Consider the following 25,557-nt stretch of genomic DNA (forward strand, 5'->3'; position numbering starts at 1 on the left):
GAGCGCCTCACCCAAAGGCAGCCCCTAAAACTAATGCAGCCGCTCTAACTAAGGCAGCCTCTCAAACTCAGGCAGCCTCTCAAACTGAGGCAGCCGCTCAAACTAAGGCAACCTCTCAAACTAAGGCAGCCTCTCAAAGTAAGGCAGCCCCTCAAACTAAGGCAGCCTTTCAAACTCAGGCAGCCTCTCAAACTAAGGCAGCCGCTCAAACTAAGGCAGCCTGTCAAACTAAGGCAGCCTCTCAAACTAAGACAGCCGCTCATAATAAGGCAGACTCTCAAACTATGTCAGCCGCTCAAACTGAGGCAGCCTCTCAAACTAAGACAGCATCTCAAACTAAGGCAGCCCCTCAAACTAAGGCAGCAGCTCAAACTAAGGCAGCCTCTCAAACTAAGGCAGCCTCTCAAACTAAGGCAGCATCTCAAACGAAGGCAGCCTCTCAAACTAAGGCAGCCCCTCAAACTAAGGCAGCCGCTCATACTAAGTAAGCCCCTCAAACTAAGGCAGCCGATCAAACTAAGGCATCCCCTCAAACTAAGGCAGCCTCTCAAATTAAGGCAGCCTCTCAAATTAAGGCACCCCCTCAAACTAATGCAGCCCCTCAGACTAAGGCAGCCGCTCAAACTAAGGCATCCCCTCAAACTAAGGCAGCCTCTCAAACTAAGGCACCCCCTCAAACTAATGCAGCCCCTCAAACTAAGTCAGCCCCTCAAACTAATGCAGCCACTCAATCAAAGGCAGTCCCTCTAACTAAGCCAACCACTCAAACGAAGGCAGCACCTCAAACTAAGGCAGCACCTCAAAGTAATGCAGCCCCTCAAACATATGCAGCCCCTCAATCTAAGGCAGCCCCTTAAACTAAGGCAACCCCTCAAAATAATGCAGCCCCGCAAACCAAGGCAGCCGCTCAAACTAATGCAGCCCCTCAAACTAAGTCATCCGCTCAAACTAAGGCAGCCACTCAAACAAAGGCAGCCGCTCAAACTAAGGCAGCCCCTCAAACTGAGACAGCCGCTCAAACTAATGCAGCCCCTCAGTCTAAGGCAGCCCCTCAAACTCAGGCAGCCTCTCAAACTAAGGCAGCCCCTCAAACTAAGGCAGCCCCTCAAACTATGGCAGCCGCTCAAACTGAGGCAGCCGCTCAAACTAAGGCAGCCCCTCAAACTAAGGCAGCCGCTCAAACTAAGGCAGCCCCTCAAACTGAGACAGCCCCTCAAACTAATACAGCCCCTCTGTCTAAGGCAGCCCCTCAAACTCAGGCAGCCTCTCAAACTAAGGCAGCCGCTCAAACTAAGGCAGCCCCTCAAACTAAGACAGCCGCTCAAACTAATGCAGCCCCTCAAACTAAGGCAGCCGCTCAAATTAAGGCAGCGCCTCAAACTAATGCAGAACTTTATCTAAGGCATCCCATCAAACTAAGGCATCCCCTCAAAGTAATGCAGCCCCTCAATCTCATGCAGACCCTCAAACTAATGCAGCCCCTCAATCTAAGGCAGCCCCTCAAACTAATGCAGCCCCTCAAACTAATGCAGCCCCTCAAACTAATGCAGCCCCTCAAACTAATGCAGCCCCTCAATCTAAGGCAGCCCTTCAAAATAATGCAGCCGCTCAATCAAAGGCAGACTCTCAAACTAATGCAGCCACTCAATCAAAGGCAGCCCCTCAAACTAAGCCAACCCCTCAAACTAAGGCAGCCCCTCAAACTAAGGCAGACTCTCAAACTAATGCAGCCCCTGAAAGTAAAGCAGCCCCACACATTAAGGGAGCGCCTCAACCAAAGGCAGCCCCTCAAGCTAATGCAGCCCCTAAAACTAAGGAAGCCCCTCAAACTAAGGCAGCCGCTAAAAACAAAGGCAGCCGGTCAAACTAATGCAGCCCCTCAATCTGAGGCAGCCGCTCAAACTGAGGCAGCCGCTCAAACTAATGCAGCCCCTCAAACTAAGGCAGCCTCTCAAACTAATGCAGCCCCTTAAAGTAAGGCAGCCCCTCAAACTAAGGGAGCGCCTCAACCAAATGCAGCCCCTAAAACGAATGCAACCGCTCAAACTAAGGCAGCCCCTCAAACTCAGGCAGCCCCTCAAACTAAGGCAGCCGCTCAGCTAAGGCAGCCTGTCAAACTAAAGCAGCCTCTCAAAGTAAGGCAGCCCCTCAAACTAAGGCAGCCTATCAAACTCAGGCAACCTCTCAAACTAAGGCAGCCGCTCAAACTAAGGCAGCCTGTCAAACTGAGGCGGCCTCTCAAGCTAAGGCAGCCGCTCGAACCAAGGCAGACTCTCAAACTAAGGCAGCCCCTCAAACTAAGGCAGCCGCTCAAACGAAGGCAGACTCTCAAACTAAGGCAGCCTCTCAAACTATGTCTGCCACTCAAACTGAGGCAGACTCTCAAACTAAGGCATCCCCTCAATCTAAGGCAGCCCCTCAAACTAAGGCAGCCCCTCAAACGAAGGCAGACGCTCAAACTAAGGAAGCCCCTCAAACTAAGGCAGCCGCTCAAACTAAGGCAGCCGCTCAAACTAATGCAGCCCCTCAAACTAATGCAGCCCCTCAATCAATGGCATCCCCTCATTCTAAGGCAGCCCCTCAAACTAATGCATCCCCTCAAACGAAGGCAGCCGCTTAAACTAAGCCAGCCCCTCAAACTAATGTAGCCAGTCAATCAAAGGCAGCCCCTCAAACTAAGACAACACCTCAAACTAAGGCATCCCCTCAAACGAAGGCAGACTCTTAAACCAATGCAGCCACTCAATCAAAGGCAGCCCCTCAAAATAAGCCATCCACTCAAACTAAGGCAGCCCCTCAAACTAATGCAGCCCCTCAAACCAAGGCAGCCCCTCAAACTAAGGCAGCCCCTCAAACTAAGGCAGCCCGTCAAACTAAGGCAGCCGCTCAAACTAAGGCTGCCCCTCAAACTAAGGCAGCCCCTCAAACTAATGCAGCCCCTCAAACCAAGGCAGCCCCTCAAACTAAGGCAGCCCCTCAAACTAAGGCAGCCCGCCAAACAAAGGCAGCCGCTCAAACTAATGCAGCCCCTCAATCTGAGGCAGCCGCTCAAACTGAGGCAGCCGCTCAAACTAATGCAGCCCCTCAAACTAAGGCAGCCGCTCAAACTAAGGCAGCCCCTCAAACTAAGGCAGCCTCTCTAACTCATGCAGCCCCTTAAAGTAAGGCAGCCCCTCAAACTAAGGGAGCGCCTCAACCAAATGCAGCCCCTAAAACTAATGCAGCCGCTCATACTAAGGAAGCCCCTCAAACTAAGGCAGCCCCTCAATCTGAGGCAGCCGCTCAAACTGAGGCAGCCGCTCAAACTAATGCAGCCCCTCAAGCTAAGGCAGCCGCTCAAACTAAGGCAGCCCCTCAAACTAAGGCAGCCTCTCAAACTAATGCAGCCCCTTAAAGTAAGGCAGCCCCTCAAACTAAGGGAGCGCCTCAACCAAATGCAGCCCCTAAAACTAATGCAGCCGCTCAAACTAATGCAGCCCCTCAAACTCAGGCAGCCTCTCAAACTAAGGCAGCCTGTCAAACTAAGGCAGCCTCTCAAAGTAAGGCAGCCCCTCAAAGCAAGGCAGCCTGTCAAACTGAGGCAACCTCTCAAACTAAGGCAGCCGCTCAGACAAAGGTAGCCTGTCAAACTAAGGCGGCCTCTCAAGCTAAGGCAGCCGCTCGAACTAAGGCAGACTCTCAAACTAAGGCAGCCCCTCAAACTAAGGCAGCCGCTCAAACTAAGGCAGACTCTCAAACTAAGGCAGCCTCTCAAACTATGTCAGCCACTCAAACTAAAGCAGACTCTCAAACTAAGGCAGCCCCTCAATCTAAGGCAGCCCCTCAAGCTAAGGCAGCAACTCAAAATAAGGCAGCCTCTCAAACTAAGGCAGCATCGCAAACTAAGGCAGCCTCTCAAACTAAGGCAGCCCCTCAAACTATGGCAGCTGCTCAAACTAAGGAAGCCCCTCAAACTAATGCAACCCCTCAAGCTAATGCAGCCCCTCAATCAATGGCAGCCCCTCATTCTAAGGCAGCCCCTTAAACTAATGCATCCCCTCAAACGAAGGCAGCCGCTTAAACTAAGCCAGCCCCTCAAACTAATGTAGCCACTCAATCAAAGGCAGCCCCTCTAACTAAGCCAACACCTCAAACCATAGCATCCCCTCAAACTAAGGCAGACTCTCAAACCAATGCAGCCACTCAATCAAAGGCAGCCCCTCAAACTAAGCCATCCACTCAACCTAAGGCAGCCCCTCGAACTAATGCAGCCCCTCAAACCAAGGCAGCCCCTCAAACTAAGGCAGACCCTCAAACTAAGGCAGCCCCTCAAACTAAGGCAGCCGCTCAAACTGAGGCAGCCCCTCAAACTGAGACAGCCGCTCAAACTAATGCAGCCCCTCAAACGAAGGCAGCCCCTTAAACTAAGCCAGCCCCTCAAACTAATGCAGCCACCCAATCAAAGGCAGCCCCTCGAACTAGCCAACACCTCAAACTAAGGCATCCCCTCAAACGAAGGCAGACTCTCAAACCAATGCAGCCACTCAATCAAAGGCAGCCACTCAAACAAAGCCAACCACTCAAAATAAGGCTGAACCTCAAACTAAGGAAGCCCCTCAAAGTAATGCAGCCCCTCAAACAAATGCAGCCCCTCAATCTAAGGCAGCCCCTTAAACTAAGGCAGCCCCTTAAACTAAGGCAGCCCCTCAAACTAATGCAGCCCCTCAAACCAAGGCAGCCGCTCAAACCAAGGCAGCCGCTCAAACTAAGGCAGCCCCTCAAACTATGGCAGCCGCTCAAACTAAGTCTTCCGCTCAAACTAAGGCAGCCCCTCAAACTAAGGCAGCCGCTCAAACTAAGGCAGCCTCTCAAAGTAAGGCAGCCCCTCAAACTAAGGCAGCCTTTCAAACTCAGGCAGCCTCTCAAACTAAGGCAGCCGCTCAAACTCAGGCAGCCTGTCAAACTAAGGCAGCCTCTCAAGCTAAGACAGCCGCTCATAATAAGGCAGACTCTCAAACTATGTCAGCCGCTCAAACTAAGGCAGCCTCTCAAACTAAGGCAGCATCTCAAACTAAGACAGCCCCTCAAACTAAGGCAGCAGCTCAAACTAAGGCAGCCTCTCAAACTAAGGCAGCCTCTCAAACTAAGTCAGCATCTCAAACGAAGGCAGCCTCTCAAACTAAGGCAGCCCCTCAAACTAAGGCAGCCGCTCATACTAAGTAAGCCCCTCAAACTAAGGCAGCCGCTCAAACTAAGGCATCCCCTCAAACTAAGGCAGCCTCTCAAATTAAGGCACCCCCTTAAACTAATGCAGCCCCTCAGACGAAAGCAGCCACTCAAACTAAGGCATCCCCTCAAACTAAGGAAGCCTCTCAAACTAAGGCACCCCCTCAAACTAATGCAGCCCCTCAAACTAAGTCAGCCCCTCAAACTAATGCAGCCACTCAATCAAAGGCAGTCCCTCTAACTAAGCCAACCACTCAAACGAAGGCAGCACCTCAAACTAAGGCAGCACCTCAAAGTAATGCTGCCCCTCAAATATATGCAGCCCCTCAAACCAAGGCAGCCGCTCAAACTATTGCAGCCCCTCAAACTAAGTCATCCGCTCAAACTAAGGCAGCCACTCAAACTAAGGCAACCGCTCAAACTAAGGCAGCCCCTCAAACTGAGACAGCCGCTCAAACTAATGCAGCCCCTCAGTCTAAGGCAGCCCCTCAAACTCAGGCAGCCTCTCAAACTAAGGCAGCCCCTCAAACTAAGGCAGCCCCTCAAACTATGGCAGCCGCTCAAACTGAGGCAGCCGCTCAAACTAAGGCAGCCCCTCAAACTAAGGCAGCCGCTCAAACTAAGGCATCCCCTCAAACTAAGGCAGCCTCTCAAACTAAGGCACCCCCTCAAACTAATGCAGCCCCTCAAACTAAGTCAGCCCCTCAAACTAAGTCAGCCCCTCAAACTAATGCAGCCACTCAATCAAAGGCAGTCCCTCTAACTAAACCAACCACTCAAACGAAGGCAGCACCTCAAACTAAGGCAGCACCTCAAAGTAATGCAGCCCCTCAAACATATGCAGCCCCTCAATCTAAGGCAGCCCCTTAAACTAAGGCAACCCCTCAAACTAATGCAGCCCCTCAAACCAAGGCAGCCGCTCAAACTAATGCAGCCCCTCAAACTAAGTCATCCGCTCAAACTAAGGCAGCCCCTCAAACTAAGACAGACGCTCAAACTAAGGCAGCCCCTCAAACTGAGACAGCCGCTCAAACTAATGCAGCCCCTCAGTCTAAGGCAGCCCCTGAAACTCAGGCATCCTCTCAAACTAAGGCAGCCCCTCAAACTAAGGCAGCCCGTCAAATTATGGCAGCCGCTCAAACTGAGGCAGCCGCTCATACTAAGGCAGCCCCTCAAACTAAGGCAGCCGCTCAAAATAAGGCAGCCCCTCAAACTGAGACAGCCGCTCAAACTAATGCAGCCCCTCTGTCTAAGGCAGCCCCTCAAACTCAGGCAGCCTCTCAAACTAAGGCAGCCGCTCAAACTAAGGCAGCCCCTCAAACTAAGACAGCCGCTCAAACTAATGCAGCCCCTCAAACTAAGGCAGCCGCTCAAATTAAGGCAGCCTCTCAAACTATGGCAGCCCCTCAAACTAATGCAGCGCCTCAAACTAATGCAGAACTCGATCTAAGGCAGCCACTCAAACTAAGGCAGCCGCTCAAACTAAGGCAGCCCCTCAAACTCAGGCAGCCTCTCAAACTAAGGCAGCCGTTGAAACTAAGGCAGCCTGTCAAACTAAGGCAGCCGCTCAAACTAAGGCAGACTTTCAAACTAAGGTAACCCCTCAAACTAAGGCAGCCGCTCAAACTAAGGCAGACTCTCAAACTCAGGCAGCCTCTCTAACTAAGTCAGCCGCTCAATCGAAGGCAGCCCCTCAAACTAAGGCAGCCCCTCAAACTAAGGCAGCCGCTCAAACTAATGCAGCCCCTGAATCTCAGGCAGCCCCACAACTAAGGCAGCCGCTCAAAATAAAGCATCCCATCAAACTAATGCAGCCCCTCAAACTAAGGCAGCCCCTCAAACTAAGGCAGCCCCTCAAACTAATGCAGCCTTCAATCTAAGGCAGCCCATCAAACAAATGCAGCCCCTCAAACTACGTCAGCCCCTCAAACTAAGTCAGCCCCTCAAACTAATGCAGCCACTCAATCAAAGGCAGACTCTCAAACTAATGCAGCCGCTCAAACGAAGGCAGCCCCTCAAATCCAGGCAGCCTCTCAAACTAACGCAGCCGCTCAAACTAAGGCAGCCTGTCAAAGTAAGGCAGCCCGTCAATCTAAGGCAGCCCCTCAAACTAAGGCAGCCCCTCAAACTAATGCAGCCCCTCAATCTCAGGCAGCCCCACAACTAAGGCAGCCGCTCAAAATAAAGCATCCCATCAAACTAATGCAGCCCCTCAAACTAAGGCAGCCCCTCAAACTAATGCAGCCTTCAATCTAAGGCAGCCCATCAAACTAAGGCAGCCGCTCAAATTAAGGCAGCCTCTCAAACTATGGCAGCCCCTCAAACTAATGCAGCGCCTCAAACTAATGCAGAACTCGATCTAAGGCAGCCACTCAAACTAAGGCAGCCGCTCAAACTAAGGCAGCCCCTCAAACTCAGGCAGCCTCTCAAACTAAGGCAGCCGTTGAAACTAAGGCAGCCTGTCAAACTAAGGCAGCCGCTCAAACTAAGGCAGACTTTCAAACTAAGGTAACCCCTCAAACTAAGGCAGCCGCTCAAACTAAGGCAGACTCTCAAACTCAGGCAGCCTCTCTAACTAAGTCAGCCGCTCAATCGAAGGCAGCCCCTCAAACTAAGGCAGCCCCTCAAACTAAGGCAGCCGCTCAAACTAATGCAGCCCCTGAATCTCAGGCAGCCCCACAACTAAGGCAGCCGCTCAAAATAAAGCATCCCATCAAACTAATGCAGCCCCTCAAACTAAGGCAGCCCCTCAAACTAAGGCAGCCCCTCAAACTAATGCAGCCTTCAATCTAAGGCAGCCCATCAAACAAATGCAGCCCCTCAAACTACGTCAGCCCCTCAAACTAAGTCAGCCCCTCAAACTAATGCAGCCACTCAATTAAAGGCAGATTCTCAAACTAATGCAGCCGCTCAAACGAAGGCAGCCCCTCAAATCCAGGCAGCCTCTCAAACTAACGCAGCCGCTCAAACTAAGGCAGCCTGTCAAAGTAAGGCAGCCCGTCAATCTAAGGCAGCCCCTCAAACTAAGGCAGCCCCTCAAACTAATGCAGCCCCTCAATCTCAGGCAGCCCCACAACTAAGGCAGCCGCTCAAAATAAAGCATCACATCAAACTAATGCAGCCCCTCAAACTAAGGCAGCCCCTCAAACTAATGCAGCCTTCAATCTAAGGCAGCCCATCAAACAAATGCAGCCCCTCAAACTACGTCAGCCCCTCAAACTAATGCAGCCACTCTATCAAAGGCAGACTCTCAAACCAATGCAGCCGCTCAAACCCAGGCAGCCCCTCAAACCCAGGCAGCCTCTCAAACTAACGCAGCCGCTCAAACTAAGGCAGCCTGTCAAAGTAAGGCAGACCCTCAAACTAAGGGAGCGCCTCAACCAAAGGCAGCCCCTCAAAATAATGCCGCCGCTCAAATTAAGGCAGCCCCTCAAACTAAGGCAGCCTCTAAAAGTAAGGCAGACCCTCAAACTAAGGCAGCCGCTCAAACTAAGGCAGCTTTTCAAACTAAGGCAGACTCTCAAACTAAGGCAGCCCCTCAAACTAAGGCAGCCGCTCAAACTAATGCAGACTCTCAAACTAAGGCAGCCGCTCAAACTAAGGCAGCCGCTTATACTAAGACAGCCTCTCAAATTAAGGCAGCCGCTTAAACTAAGGCAGCCCCTCAAAGTAAGGCAGCCTCTAAAACTAAGGCACTCCCTCAAACTAATGCAGCCCCTCAAACTAAGGCAGCACCTCAAACTAAGGCAGACTCTCAAACTAAGGCAGCCTCTCAAACTATGTCAGCCACTCAAACTAAAGCAGACTCTCAAACTAAGGCAGCCCCTCAATCTAAGGCAGCCCCTCAAGCTAAGGCAGCAACTCAAAATAAGGCAGCCTCTCAAACTAAGGCAGCATCGCAAACTAAGGCAGCCTCTCAAACTAAGGCAGCCCCTCAAACTATGGCAGCTGCTCAAACTAAGGAAGCCCCTCAAACTAATGCAACCCCTCAAGCTAATGCAGCCCCTCAATCAATGGCAGCCCCTCATTCTAAGGCAGCCCCTTAAACTAATGCATCCCCTCAAACGAAGGCAGCCGCTTAAACTAAGCCAGCCCCTCAAACTAATGTAGCCACTCAATCAAAGGCAGCCCCTCTAACTAAGCCAACACCTCAAACCATAGCATCCCCTCAAACTAAGGCAGACTCTCAAACCAATGCAGCCACTCAATCAAAGGCAGCCCCTCAAACTAAGCCATCCACTCAACCTAAGGCAGCCCCTCGAACTAATGCAGCCCCTCAAACCAAGGCAGCCCCTCAAACTAAGGCAGACCCTCAAACTAAGGCAGCCCCTCAAACTAAGGCAGCCGCTCAAACTGAGGCAGCCCCTCAAACTGAGACAGCCGCTCAAACTAATGCAGCCCCTCAAACGAAGGCAGCCCCTTAAACTAAGCCAGCCCCTCAAACTAATGCAGCCACCCAATCAAAGGCAGCCCCTCGAACTAGCCAACACCTCAAACTAAGGCATCCCCTCAAACGAAGGCAGACTCTCAAACCAATGCAGCCACTCAATCAAAGGCAGCCACTCAAACAAAGCCAACCACTCAAAATAAGGCTGAACCTCAAACTAAGGAAGCCCCTCAAAGTAATGCAGCCCCTCAAACAAATGCAGCCCCTCAATCTAAGGCAGCCCCTTAAACTAAGGCAGCCCCTTAAACTAAGGCAGCCCCTCAAACTAATGCAGCCCCTCAAACCAAGGCAGCCGCTCAAACCAAGGCAGCCGCTCAAACTAAGGCAGCCCCTCAAACTATGGCAGCCGCTCAAACTAAGTCTTCCGCTCAAACTAAGGCAGCCCCTCAAACTAAGGCAGCCGCTCAAACTAAGGCAGCCTCTCAAAGTAAGGCAGCCCCTCAAACTAAGGCAGCCTTTCAAACTCAGGCAGCCTCTCAAACTAAGGCAGCCGCTCAAACTCAGGCAGCCTGTCAAACTAAGGCAGCCTCTCAAACTAAGACAGCCGCTCATAATAAGGCAGACTCTCAAACTATGTCAGCCGCTCAAACTAAGGCAGCCTCTCAAACTAAGGCAGCATCTCAAACTAAGACAGCCCCTCAAACTAAGGCAGCAGCTCAAACTAAGGCAGCCTCTCAAACTAAGGCAGCCTCTCAAACTAAGTCAGCATCTCAAACGAAGGCAGCCTCTCAAACTAAGGCAGCCCCTCAAACTAAGGCAGCCGCTCATACTAAGTAAGCCCCTCAAACTAAGGCAGCCGCTCAAACTAAGGCATCCCCTCAAACTAAGGCAGCCTCTCAAATTAAGGCACCCCCTTAAACTAATGCAGCCCCTCAGACGAAAGCAGCCACTCAAACTAAGGCATCCCCTCAAACTAAGGAAGCCTCTCAAACTAAGGCACCCCCTCAAACTAATGCAGCCCCTCAAACTAAGTCAGCCCCTCAAACTAATGCAGCCACTCAATCAAAGGCAGTCCCTCTAACTAAGCCAACCACTCAAACGAAGGCAGCACCTCAAACTAAGGCAGCACCTCAAAGTAATGCTGCCCCTCAAATATATGCAGCCCCTCAAACCAAGGCAGCCGCTCAAACTATTGCAGCCCCTCAAACTAAGTCATCCGCTCAAACTAAGGCAGCCACTCAAACTAAGGCAACCGCTCAAACTAAGGCAGCCCCTCAAACTGAGACAGCCGCTCAAACTAATGCAGCCCCTCAGTCTAAGGCAGCCCCTCAAACTCAGGCAGCCTCTCAAACTAAGGCAGCCCCTCAAACTAAGGCAGCCCCTCAAACTATGGCAGCCGCTCAAACTGAGGCAGCCGCTCAAACTAAGGCAGCCCCTCAAACTAAGGCAGCCGCTCAAACTAAGGCATCCCCTCAAACTAAGGCAGCCTCTCAAACTAAGGCACCCCCTCAAACTAATGCAGCCCCTCAAACTAAGTCAGCCCCTCAAACTAAGTCAGCCCCTCAAACTAATGCAGCCACTCAATCAAAGGCAGTCCCTCTAACTAAACCAACCACTCAAACGAAGGCAGCACCTCAAACTAAGGCAGCACCTCAAAGTAATGCAGCCCCTCAAACATATGCAGCCCCTCAATCTAAGGCAGCCCCTTAAACTAAGGCAACCCCTCAAACTAATGCAGCCCCTCAAACCAAGGCAGCCGCTCAAACTAATGCAGCCCCTCAAACTAAGTCATCCGCTCAAACTAAGGCAGCCCCTCAAACTAAGACAGACGCTCAAACTAAGGCAGCCCCTCAAACTGAGACAGCCGCTCAAACTAATGCAGCCCCTCAGTCTAAGGCAGCCCCTGAAACTCAGGCATCCTCTCAAACTAAGGCAGCCCCTCAAACTAAGGCAGCCCGTCAAATTATGGCAGCCGCTCAAACTGAGGCAGCCGCTCATACTAAGGCAGCCCCTCAAACTAAGGCAGCCGCTCAAAATAAGGCAGCCCCTCAAACTGAGACAGCCGCTCAAACTAATGCAGCCCCTCTGTCTAAGGCAGCCCCTCAAACTCAGGCAGCCTCTCAAACTAAGGCAGCCGCTCAAACTAAGGCAGCCCCTCAAACTAAGACAGCCGCTCAAACTAATGCAGCCCCTCAAACTAAGGCAGCCGCTCAAATTAAGGCAGCCTCTCAAACTATGGCAGCCCCTCAAACTAATGCAGCGCCTCAAACTAATGCAGAACTCGATCTAAGGCAGCCACTCAAACTAAGGCAGCCGCTCAAACTAAGGCAGCCCCTCAAACTCAGGCAGCCTCTCAAACTAAGGCAGCCGTTGAAACTAAGGCAGCCTGTCAAACTAAGGCAGCCGCTCAAACTAAGGCAGACTTTCAAACTAAGGTAACCCCTCAAACTAAGGCAGCCGCTCAAACTAAGGCAGACTCTCAAACTCAGGCAGCCTCTCTAACTAAGTCAGCCGCTCAATCGAAGGCAGCCCCTCAAACTAAGGCAGCCCCTCAAACTAAGGCAGCCGCTCAAACTAATGCAGCCCCTGAATCTCAGGCAGCCCCACAACTAAGGCAGCCGCTCAAAATAAAGCATCCCATCAAACTAATGCAGCCCCTCAAACTAAGGCAGCCCCTCAAACTAAGGCAGCCCCTCAAACTAATGCAGCCTTCAATCTAAGGCAGCCCATCAAACAAATGCAGCCCCTCAAACTACGTCAGCCCCTCAAACTAAGTCAGCCCCTCAAACTAATGCAGCCACTCAATCAAAGGCAGACTCTCAAACTAATGCAGCCGCTCAAACGAAGGCAGCCCCTCAAATCCAGGCAGCCTCTCAAACTAACGCAGCCGCTCAAACTAAGGCAGCCTGTCAAAGTAAGGCAGCCCGTCAATCTAAGGCAGCCCCTCAAACTAAGGCAGCCCCTCAAACTAATGCAGCCCCTCAATCTCAGGCAGCCCCACAACTAAGGCAGCCGCTCAAAATAAAGCATCCCATCAAACTAATGCAGCCCCTCAAACTAAGGCAGCCCCTCAAACTAATGCAGCCTTCAATCTAAGGCAGCCCATCAAACTAAGGCAGCCGCTCAAATTAAGGCAGCCTCTCAAACTATGGCAGCCCCTCAAACTAATGCAGCGCCTCAAACTAATGCAGAACTCGATCTAAGGCAGCCACTCAAACTAAGGCAGCCGCTCAAACTAAGGCAGCCCCTCAAACTCAGGCAGCCTCTCAAACTAAGGCAGCCGTTGAAACTAAGGCAGCCTGTCAAACTAAGGCAGCCGCTCAAACTAAGGCAGACTTTCAAACTAAGGTAACCCCTCAAACTAAGGCAGCCGCTCAAACTAAGGCAGACTCTCAAACTCAGGCAGCCTCTCTAACTAAGTCAGCCGCTCAATCGAAGGCAGCCCCTCAAACTAAGGCAGCCCCTCAAACTAAGGCAGCCGCTCAAACTAATGCAGCCCCTGAATCTCAGGCAGCCCCACAACTAAGGCAGCCGCTCAAAATAAAGCATCCCATCAAACTAATGCAGCCCCTCAAACTAAGGCAGCCCCTCAAACTAAGGCAGCCCCTCAAACTAATGCAGCCTTCAATCTAAGGCAGCCCATCAAACAAATGCAGCCCCTCAAACTACGTCAGCCCCTCAAACTAAGTCAGCCCCTCAAACTAATGCAGCCACTCAATCAAAGGCAGATTCTCAAACTAATGCAGCCGCTCAAACGAAGGCAGCCCCTCAAATCCAGGCAGCCTCTCAAACTAACGCAGCCGCTCAAACTAAGGCAGCCTGTCAAAGTAAGGCAGCCCGTCAATCTAAGGCAGCCCCTCAAACTAAGGCAGCCCCTCAAACTAATGCAGCCCCTCAATCTCAGGCAGCCCCACAACTAAGGCAGCCGCTCAAAATAAAGCATCACATCAAACTAATGCAGCCCCTCAAACTAAGGCAGCCCCTCAAACTAATGCAGCCTTCAATCTAAGGCAGCCCATCAAACAAATGCAGCCCCTCAAACTACGTCAGCCCCTCAAACTAATGCAGCCACTCTATCAAAGGCAGACTCTCAAACCAATGCAGCCGCTCAAACCCAGGCAGCCCCTCAAACCCAGGCAGCCTCTCAAACTAACGCAGCCGCTCAAACTAAGGCAGCCTGTCAAAGTAAGGCAGACCCTCAAACTAAGGGAGCGCCTCAACCAAAGGCAGCCCCTCAAAATAATGCCGCCGCTCAAATTAAGGCAGCCCCTCAAACTAAGGCAGCCTCTAAAAGTAAGGCAGACCCTCAAACTAAGGCAGCCGCTCAAACTAAGGCAGCTTTTCAAACTAAGGCAGACTCTCAAACTAAGGCAGCCCCTCAAACTAAGGCAGCCGCTCAAACTAATGCAGACTCTCAAACTAAGGCAGCCGCTCAAACTAAGGCAGCCGCTTATACTAAGACAGCCTCTCAAATTAAGGCAGCCGCTTAAACTAAGGCAGCCCCTCAAAGTAAGGCAGCCTCTAAAACTAAGGCACTCCCTCAAACTAATGCAGCCCCTCAAACTAAGGCAGCACCTCAAACTAAGGCAGACCCTCAAACTAAGGCAGACTCTCAAACTAATGCAGCCACTCAATCTAAGGCAGCCCCTCAAACTAAGCCAACCCCTCAAACTAAGGCAGCCCCTCAAACTAAGCCAACCCCTCAAACTAAGGCAGCCCCTCGAACTAAGGCAGCCCCTCAAAATAATGCAGCCCCTCAAACTAATGCAGACCCTCAAACTAATGCAGCCCCTCAAACTAATGCAGCCACTCAATGAAAGGCAGACTCTCAAACTAATGCAGCCACTCAATAAAAGGCAGCCCCTCAAACTCAGCCAACCCCTCAAACTAAGGCAGCCCCTCAAACTAAGCCAACCCCTCAAACTAAGGCAGCCCCTCGAACTAAGGCAGCCCCTCAAAATAATGCAGCCCCTCAAACTAATGCAGACCCTCAAACTAATGCAATCCCTCAAACTAAGGCAGACTCTCAAACTAAGGGAGCGCCTCAACCAAAGGCAGCCCCTCAAACTAATGCAGCCGCTCAAACTAAGGCAGCCCCTCAAACTCAGGCAGCCTCTCCAGCTCAGGCAGCCGCTCAAACTAAGGCAGCCTGTCAAACTAAGGCACCCTCTCAAAGTAAAGCAGACCCTCAAACTAAGGCAGCCGCACAAACTAAGGCAGTCTCTCAAACTAAGGCAGCACCTCAAACTAAGGCAGCCGCTCAAACTAAGGCAGACTCTCAAACTAAGGCAGCCTCTCAAACTAAGTCAGCCGCTCAATCTAAGGCAGCCCCTCAAACTCTAGGCAGCCGCTCAAACTAATGCAGCCCATCTAACTAAGGGAGCGCCTCAACCAAAGGCAGCAGCATCTCTAACTAAGGAAGCCCCTCAAACTAAGGCAGCCACTCAAACTAAGGCAGCCGCTCAAACTAATGCAGCATCTCAATATGAGGCAGCCTCTCAAACTAAGGCAGCCGCTCAAACTAAGGCAGCCCCTCAAACTAAGGCAGCCTCTCAAACTAATGCAGCCCCTTAAAGTAAGGCAGCCCCTCAAACTAAGGGAGCGCCTCAACCAAAGGCAGCCCCTAAAACTAATGCATCCGCTATAACTAAGGCAGCCCCTCAAAATCAGGCAGCCTCTCAAACTGAGGCAGCCGCTCAAACTAAGGCAGCCTCTCAAACTAAGGCAGCCTCTCAAAGTAAGGCAGCCCCTCAAACTAAGGCAGCCTTTCAAACTCAGGCAGCATCTCAAACTAAGGCAGCCGCTCAAACTAAGGCAGCCTGTCAAACTAAGGCAGCCTCTCAAACTAAGGCAGCCGCTCAAACTAAGGCAGCATCTCAAACTAAGGCAGCCACTCAAACTATGTCGGCCGCTCAAACTAAGGCAGCCTCTCAAACTAAGGCAGCCCCTCAAACTAAGGCAGCCCTTCAAACGAAGGCAGCAGCTCAAACTAAGGCAGCCTCTCAAACTAAGGCAGCATCTCAAACGAAGCCAGCCTCTCAAACTAAGGCAGCCCCTCAAACTAAGGCAGCCGCTCATACTAAGTAAGCCCCTCAAACTAAGGCAGCCGCTCAAACTAAGGCATCCCCTCAAACTAAGGCAGCCTCTCAAATTAAGGCACCCCCTCAAACTAATGCAGCCCCTCAGACTTAGGCAGCCGCTCAAACTAAGGCATCCCCTCAAACTAAGGCAGCCTCTCAAACTAAGGCACCCCCTCAAACTAATGCAGCCCCTCAAACTAAGTCAGCCCCTCAAACTAATGCAGCCACTCAATCAAAGGCAGTCCCTCTAACTAAACCAACCACTCAAACGAAGGCAGCACCTCAAACTAAGGCAGCACCTCAAAGTAATGCAGCCCCTCAAACATATGCAGCCCCTCAATCTAAGGCAGCCCCTTAAACTAAGGCAACCCCTCAAACTAATGCAGCCCCTCAAACCAAGGCAGCCGCTCAAACTAAAGCAGCCCCTCAAACTAAGTCATCCGCTCAAACTAAGGCAGCCCCTCAAACTAAGACAGACGCTCAAACTAAGGCAGCCCCTCAAACTGAGACAGCCGCTCAAACTAATGCAGCCCCTCAGTCTAAGGCAGCCCCTGAAACTCAGGCAGCCTCTCAAACTAAGGCAGCCCCTCAAACTAAGGCAGCCCGTCAAATTATGGCAGCCGCTCAAACTGAGGCAGCCGCTCATACTAAGGCAGCCCCTCAAACTAAGGCAGCCGCTCAAAATAAGGCAGCCCCTCAAACTGAGACAGCCGCTCAAACTAATGCAGCCCATCTGTCTAAGGGAGCCCCTCAAACTCAGGCAGCCTCTCAAACTAAGGCAGCCGCTCAAACTAAGGCAGCCCCTCAAACTAAGACAGCCGCTCAAACTAATGCAGCCCCTCAAACTAAGGCAGCCGCTCAAATTAAGGCAGCCCCTCAAACTATGGCAGCCCCTCAAACTAATGCAGCGCCTCAAACTAATGCAGAACTCTATCTAAGGCAGCCACTCAAACTAAGGCAGCCGCTCAAACTAAGGCAGCCCCTCAAACTCAGGCAGCCTCTCAAACTAAGGCAGCCGTTGAAACTAAGGCAGCCTGTCAAACTAAGGCAGCCGCTCAAACTAAGGCAGACTTTCAAACTAAGGTAACCCCTCAAACTAAGGCAGCCGCTCAAACTAAGGCAGACTCTCAAACTCAGGCAGCCTCTCTAACTAAGTCAGCCCCTCAAACTAAGTCAGCCCCTCAAACTAAGGCAGCCCCTCAAACTAAGGCAGCCCCTCAAACTAAGACAGCTTCTCAAACTAATGCAGCCCCTCAGTCCAAGGCAGCCCCTCAAACTCAGGCAGCCCCTCAAACTAAGGCAGCCTCTCAAACGAAGGCAGACTCTCAAACTAAGGCAACCTCTCAAACTAAGTCAGCCGCTCAATCTAAGGCAGCCACTCAAACTAAGGCAGCCCCTCAAGCTAAGGCAGCCGCTCAAACTAATGCAGCCCCTCAATCTAAGGCAGCCCCTCAACTAAGGCAGCCGCTCAAACTAAAGCAGCCCATCAAACTAATGCAGCACCTCAATCGAAGGCAGCCCCTCAAACTAAGGCAGCCCCTCTAACTAATGCAGCCCCTCAATCTGAGGCAGCACCTCAAACAAATGCAGCCCCTCAAACTAAGTCAGCCCCTCAAACTAAATCAGCCCCTCAAACTAATGCAGCCACTCAATCAAAGGCAGTCTCTCAAACTAATGCAGCCACTCAATCAAAGGCAGCCCCACAAACTAAGCCAACCCCTCAAACTAAGGCAGCCCCTCAAACTAAGGCAGACTCTCAAACTAATGCTGCCCCTTAAAGTAAGGCAACCCCTCAAACTAAGAGAGCCTCTCAACCAAAGTCAGCCCCTCAAATTAATGCAACCACTCAAACTAAGGCAGCCCCTCAAACTCAGGCAGCCTCTCAATCTAAGGCAGCCCCTCAAACTAATGCTGCCCCTTAAAGTAAGGCAACCCCTCAAACTAAGAGAGCCTCTCAACCAAAGTCAGCCCCTCAAATTAATGCAACCACTCAAACTAAGGCAGCCCCTCAAACTCAGGCAGCCTCTCAATCTAAGGCAGCCGCTCAAACTAAGGCAGCCTGTCAATCCAAAGCAGCCTCTCAAAGTAAGGAAGACCCTCAAACTAAGGCAGCCGCTCAAACTAAGGCAGCCCCTCAAACTAGGGCAGCCTCTCAAACTAAGGCACCCCCTCAAACTAAGGCACCCCCTCAAACTAATGCAGCCCCTCAATCTAAGGCACCCCCTCATTCTAAGTCAGCCCCACAAACTAATGCAGCCCCTCAAACTAAGGCAGCCCCTTAAACTAAGCCAGCCCCTCAAACTAATGCAGCCACTCAATCAAAGGCAGCCACTCGAACTAAGCCAACACCTCAAACTAAGGCATCCCCTCAAACTAAGGCAGACTCTCAAACTAATGCAGCCACTCAATCAAAGGCAGCCACTCAAACTAAGCCAACCGCTCAAACTAAGGCAGCCCCTCAAACTATGCGAGCCGCTCAAACTAAGTCATCCGGTCAAACTAAGGCAGCCCCTCAAACTAAGGCAGCCGCTCAAACTAAGGCAGCCCCTCAAACTATGGCAGCCTCTCAAACTAAGGCAGCCCCTCAAACTAAGGCAGCCGCTCAAACTAAGGCAGCCCCTCAAACTAAGACAGCCTCTCAAACTAATGCAGCCTCTCAATTGACAGAGAGGAGAGTGGTCTGAAAGGAAGAGTGCTAAATTGGGGGAAGGCCAACTATACCAAAATTGGGCAGGAGCTGGGGAATGTAGATTGGGAGCAGCTGTTTGAAGGTAAATCCACATGTGATATGTGGGAGGCTTTCAAAGAGAGGTTGATTCGCGTGCAAGAGAGACATGTTCCTGTGAAAATGAAGGAGAGAAATGGCAAGATTAGGGAACCATGGATGACAGGTGAAATTGTGAGACTAGCTAAGAGGAAAAAGGAAGCATACATAAGGTCTAGGCGGCTGATGAAAGACGAAGCTTTGAAAGAATATCGGGAATGTAGGACCAATCTGAAACGAGGAATTAAGAGGGCTAAAAGGGGTCATGAAATATCTTTCGCAAACAGGGTTAAAGAAAATCCCAAAGCCTTTTATTCATATATAAGGAGCAAGAGGGTAACTAGAGAAAGGATTGGCCCACTAAAGGACACAGGAGGAATGTTATGCTTGGACTCAGAGAAAATGGGTGAGATTCTAAACGAGTACTTTGCATCGGGATTCACCGAGGAGAGGGACATGACGGATGTTGAGGTTAGGAACAGATGTTTGATTACACTAGGTCAAGTCGGCATAAGGAGAGAGGAAGTGTTGGGTATTCTAAAGGGCATTAAGGTGGACAAGTCCCCAGGTCCGGATGGGATCTATCCCAGGTTACTGAGGGAAGCGAGAGAGAAAATAGCTGGGGCCTTAACAGATATCTTTGCAGCATCCTTAAACAGGGGTGAGGTCCAGGAGGACAGGAGAATTGCTAATGTTGTCCCCTTTCTTAAGAAGGGTAGCAGGGATAATCCAGGTAATTATAGACCGATGAGCCTGACGTCAGTGGTAGGGATGCTGCTGGAGAAGATACTGAGGGATAGGATCTATTCCCATTTGGAAGAAAATGGGCTTATCAGTGATAGGCAACATGGTTTTGTGCAGGGAAGGTCATGTCTTATCAACTTAATAGAATTCTTTGAGGAAGTGACAAAGTTGATTGATGAGGGAAGGGCTGTCGATGTCATATACATGGACTTCAGTAAAGCGTTTGATAAGGTTCCCCATGGCAGGCTGATGGAGAAAGTGAAGGCGCATGGGGTCCAAGGTGTACTAGCTAGATGGATAAAGAACTGGCTGGGCAACAGGAGACAGAGAGTAGCAGCAGAAGGGAGTTTCTCAAAATGAAGACGTGTGACCAGTGGTGTTTCACAGGGATCAGTGCTGGGACCACTGTTGTTTGTGATATACATTAATGATTTGGAGGAAAGTATAGGTGGACTGATTAGCAAGTTTTCAGACGACACTAAGATTGGTGGAGTAGCAGATAGTGAAGGGGACTGTCAGAGAATACAGCAGAATATAGATAGATTGGAGAGTTGGGCAGAGAAATGGCAGATGGAGTTCAATCAGGGCAAATGCAAGGTGATGCATTTTGGAAGATCTAATTCAAGAGTGAACTATACAGTAAATGGAAAAGTCCTGGGGAAAATTGATGGACAGAGGGATTTGGGTGTGCAGGTCCACTGTTCCCTGAAGGTGGCAACGCAGGTAAATAGAGTGGTCAAGAAGGCATACGGCATGCTTTCCTTCATCGGACGGGGTATTGAGTACAAGAGTTGGCAGGTCATGTTACAGTTGTGTAGGACTTTGGTTCGGCCACATTTGGAATACTGCGTGCAGTTCTGGTCGCCACATTACCAAAAGGATGTGGATGCTTTGGAGAGGGTGCAGAGGAGGTTCACCAGGATGTTGCCTGCTATGGAGGGCGCTAGCTTTGAAGAGAGCTTGAGTAGATTAGGATTATTTTCATTAGAAAGACGGAGGTTGAGGGGGGACCTGATTGAGGTGCACAAAATCATGAGAGGTGTAGACAGGGTGGATAGCAAGAGGCTTTTTCCCAGAGTGGGGGATTCAATTACTAGAGGACACGAGTTCAAAGTGAAAGGAGAAAAGTTTAGGGGGGATATGCGTGGAAAGTTCTTTACGCAGAGGGTGGTGGGTGTCTGGAATGCGTTGCCAGCGGAGGTGGTAGATGCGGGCACGATGGCGTCTTTTAAGATGTATCTAGACAGAGACATGAATGGGCAGGAAGAAAAGAGATACAGAACCTTAGAAAATAGGCGACATGTTTAGAGAGAGGATCTGGATCGGCGCAGGATTGGAGGGCCGTAGGTCCTGTTCCTGTGCTGTAATTATCTTTGTTCTTTGTTCTTTGTTCAGCCCCTCAAACTGAGGCAGCCGCTCAAATTAAGGCAGCCCCTCAAACTATGGCAGACTCTCAAACTAAGGCAGCCCCTCAAACTTAGGTAGCCTCTCAAACTAAGGCAGCCCCTCAAACGAATGCAGCCCCTCAAACGAATGCAGCCCCTCAAACTAATGCGGAACTCTATCTAAGGCAGCCCCTCAAACTAAGGCAGCTCCTCAAAGTAATGCAGCCCCTCAAACTAATGCAGCCCCTCAAACTCAGGCAGCCCCTTAAACTAAGCCAGCCCCTCAAACTAATGCAGCCACTCAATCAAAGGCAGCCACTCTAACTAAGCCAACACCTCAAACTAAGGCATCCCGTCAAACTAAGGCAGACTCTCAAACTAATGCAGCCACTCAATCAAAGGCAGCCACTCAAACTAAGCCAACCGCTCAAACTAAGGCAGCCCCTCAAACTATGCGAGCCGCTCAAACTAAGTCATCCGGTCAAACTAAGGCAGCCCCTCAAACTAAGGCAGCCGCTCAAACTGAGGCAGCCCCTCAAACTATGGCAGCCTCTCAAACTAAGGCAGCCCCTCAAACTAAGGCAGCCGCTCAAACTAAGGCAGCCCCTCAAACTAAGACAGCCTCTCAAACTAATGCAGCCCCTCAATGGACAGAGGCGAGAGTGGTCCGAAAGGAAGAGTGCTAAATTGGGGGAAGGCCAACTATCCCAAAATTCGGCAGGAGCTGGGGAATGTAGATTGGGAGCAGCTGTTTGAAGGTAAATCCACATGTGATATGTGGGAGGCTTTCAAATAGAGGTTGATTCGCGTGCAGGAGAGACATGTTCCTGTGAAAATGAAGGAGAGAAATGGCAAGATTCGGGAACCATGGATGACAGGTGAAATTGTGAGACTAGCTAAGAGGAAAAAGGAAGCATACATAAGGTCTAGGCGGCTGATGAAAGACGAAGCTTTGAAAGAATATCGGGAATGTAGGACCAATCTGAAACGAGGAATTAAGAGGGCTAAAAGGGGTCATGAAATATCTTTAGCAAACAGGGTTAAAGAAAATCCCAAAGCCTTTTATTCATATATAAGGAGAAAGAGGGTAACTAGAGAAAGGATTGGCCCACTAAAGGACACAGGAGGAATGTTATGCTTGGACTCAGAGAAAATGGGTGAGATTCTAAACGAGTACTTTGCATCGGTATTCACCGAGGAGAGGGACATGACGGATGTTGAGGTTAGGAACAGATGTTTGATTACACGAGGTCAAGTCGGCATAAGGAGGGAGGAAGTGTTGGGTATTCTAAAGGGCATTAAGGTGGACAAGTCCCCAGGTCCGGATGGGATCTATCCCAGGTTACTGAGGGAAGCGAGAGAGAAAATAGCTGGGGCCTCAACAGATATCTTTGCAGCATCCTTAAACACGGGTGAGGTCCAGGAGGACAGGAGAATTGCTAATGTTGTCCCCTTTCTTAAGAAGGGTAGCAGGGATAATCCAGGTAATTATAGACCGATGAGCCTGATGTCAGTGGTAGGGATGCTGCTGGAGAAGATACTGAGGGATAGGATCTATTCCCATTTGGAAGAAAATGGGCTTATCAGTGATAGGCAACATGGTTTTGTGCAGGGAAGGTCATGTCTTATCAACTTAATAGAATTCTTTGAGGAAGTGACAAAGTTGATTGATGAGGGAAGGGCTGTCGATGTCATATACATGGACTTCAGTAAGTTGTTTGATAAGGTTCCCCATGGCAGGCTGATGGAGAAAGTGAAGGCGCATGGGGTCCAAGGTGTACTAGCTAGATGGATAAATAACTGGCTGGGCAACAGGAGACAGAGAGTAGCAGTAGAAGGGAGTTTCTCAAAATGAAGACGTGTGACCAGTGGTGTTTCACAGGGATCCGTGCTGGGACCACTGTTGTTTGTGATATACATTAATGATTTGGAGGAAAGTATAGGTGGACTGATTAGCAAGTTTGCAGACGACACTAAGATTGGTGGAGTAGCAGATAGTGAAGGTGACTGTCAGAGAATAGAGCAGAATATAGATAGATTGGAGAGTTGGGCAGAGAAATGGCAGATGGAGTTCAATCAGGGCAAATGCGAGGTGATGCATTTTGGAAGATCTAATTCAAGACTGAACTATACAGTAAATGGAAAAGTCCTGGGGAAAATTGATGGACAGAGAGATTTGGGTGTGCAGGTCCACTGTTCCCTGAAGGTGGCAACGCAGGTAAATAGAGTGGTCAAGAAGGCATACGGCATGCTTTCCTTCATCGGACGGGGTATTGAGTACAAGAGTTGGCAGGTCATGTTACAGTTGTGTAGGACTTTGGTTCGGCCACATTTGGAATACTGCGTGCAGTTCTGGTCGCCACATTACCAAAAGGATGTGGATGCTTTGGAGAGGGTGCAGAGGAGGTTCACCAGGATGTTGCCTGCTATGGAGGGCGCTAGCTTTGAAGAGAGCTTGAGTAGATTAGGATTATTTTCATTAGAAAGACGGAGGTTGAGGGGGGACCTGATTGAGGTGTACAAAATCATGAGAGGTGTAGACAGGGTGGATAGCAAGAGGCTTTTTCCCAGAGTGGTGGATTCAATTACTAGAGGACACGAGTTCAAAGTGAAAGGAGAAAAGTTTAGGGGGGATATGCGTGGAAAGTTCTTTACGCAGAGGATGTAGGGTGCCTGGAATGCGTTGCCAGCGGAGGTGGTAGATGCGGGCACGATGGCGTCTTTTAAGATGTATCCAGACAGAGACATGAATGGGCAGGAAGAAAAGAGATACAGAACCTTAGAAAATAGGCGACATGTTTAGAGAGAGGATCTGGATCGGCGCAGGCTTGGAGGGCCGAAGGGCCTGTCCCTGTGCTATAATTATCTTTGTTCTTTGTTCTTTGTTCAGCCCCTCAAACTGAGGCAGCCGCTCAAATTAAGGCAGCCCCTCAAACTATGGCAGACTCTCAAACTAAGGCAGCCCCTCAAACTTAGGCAGCCTCTCAAACTAAGGCAGCCCCTCAAACTAATGCAGCCCCTCAAACTAATGCGGAACTCTATCTAAGGCAGCCCCTCAAACTAAGGCAGCTCCTCAAAGTAATGCAGCCCCTCAAACTAATGCAGCCCCTCAAACTAATGCAGCCCTTCAATCTAAGGCAGCCCCTCAAACTAATGCACCCCCTCATTCTAAGTCAGCCCCTCAGACAAATGCAGCCCCTCAATCTAAGGCAGCCCCTTAAACTAATGCAGCCCCTCAAACTAATGCAGCCATTCAATCAAAGGCAGCCCCTCTAACTAAGCCAACACCTCAAACTAAAGTATCCCCTCAAACTAAGGCAGACTCTCAAACTAATGCAGCCACTCAATCAAAGGCAGCCCCTCAAACTAAGCCAAACGCTCAAACTAAGGCAGCCACTCAAAGTATAGCAGCCCCTCAAACAAATGCAGCCCCTGAATCTAAGGCAGCCCCTTAAACTATGGCAGCCCCTCAAACTAATGGAGCCCCTCAAACCAAGACAGCCGCTCAAACTAACTCAGCCCCTCAAACTATGCGAGCCGCTCAAACTAAGTCATCCGCTCAAACTAAGGCAGCCCCTCAAACTAAGGCAGCCGCTCAAACTAAGGCAGCCCCTCAAACTAAGGCAGCCGCTCAAACTAAGGCAGCCCCTCAAACTGAGACAGCCGCTCAAACTAATGCAGCCCCTCTGTCCAAGGCAGCCTCTCAAACTCAGGCAGCCTCTCAAACTAAGGCAGCCGCTCAAACTAAGGCAGCCCCTCAAACTAAGACATCCGCTCAAATTAATGCAGCCCCTCAATGGACAAAGACGAGAGTGGTCCTAAATGAAGAGTGCTAAATTGGGGGAAGGCCAACTATACCAAAATTCGGCAGGAGCTGGGGAATGTAGATTGGGAGCAGCTGTTTAAAGGTAAATCCACATTTGATATGTGGGAGGCTTTTAAAGAGAGGTTGATTAGCGTGCAGGAGAGACATGTTCCTGTGAAAATGAAGGATAGAAATGGCAAGATTAGGGAACCATGGATGACAGGTGAAATTGTGAGACTAGCGAAGAGGAAAAAGGAAGCATACATAAGGTCTAGGCGGCTGATGAAAGACGAAGCTTTGAAAGAATATCGGGAATGTTGGAGCAATCTGAAACGAGGAATTAAGAAGGCTAAAAGGGGTCATGAAATATCTTTGGCAAACAGGGTGAAAGAAAATCCCAAAGCCTTTTATTCATATATAAGGAGAAAGAGGGTAACTAGAGAAAGGATTTGCCCTCTAAAGGACAAAGGAGGAATGTTATGCTTGGACTCAGAAAAAATGGGTGAGATTCTAAACGAGTACTTTGCATCGGTATTCACCGAGGAGAGGGACATGACGGATGTTGAGGTTAGGAACAGATGTTTGATTGCACTAGGTCAAGTCGACATAAGGAGGGAGGAAGTGTTGGGTATTCTAAAGGTCATTAAGGTGGACAAGTCCCCAGGTCCGGATGGGATCTATCCCAGGTTACTGAGGGAAGCGAGAGAGGAAATAGCTGGGGCCTTAACAGATATCTTTGCAGCATCCTTAAACACGGGTGAGGTCCCGGAGGACAGGAGAATTGCTAATGTTGTCCCCTTGTTCAAGAAGGGTAGCAGGGATAATCCAGGTAATTATAGACAGGTGAGCCTGACGTCAGTGGTAGGGAAGCAGCTGCAGAAGATACTGAGGGATAGGATCTATTCCCATTTGGAAGAAAATGGGCTGATCAGTGATAGGCAACATGGTTTTGTGAAGGGAAGGTCATGTCTTACCAACTTAATATAATTCTTTGAGGAAGTGACATAGTTGATTGATGAGGGAAGGGCTGTCGATGTCATATACATGGACTTCAGTAAGGCGTTTGATAAGGTTCCCCATGGCAGGCTGATGGAGAAAGTGAAGGCGCATGGGGTCCAAGGTGTACTAGCTAGATGGATAAAGAACTGGCTGGGCAACAGGAGACAGAGAGTAGCAGTAGAAGGGAG

This window comes from Heterodontus francisci, unplaced genomic scaffold, assembly GCF_036365525.1.
Source record: "Heterodontus francisci isolate sHetFra1 unplaced genomic scaffold, sHetFra1.hap1 HAP1_SCAFFOLD_49_2, whole genome shotgun sequence".
Taxonomy (NCBI): domain Eukaryota; kingdom Metazoa; phylum Chordata; class Chondrichthyes; order Heterodontiformes; family Heterodontidae; genus Heterodontus; species Heterodontus francisci.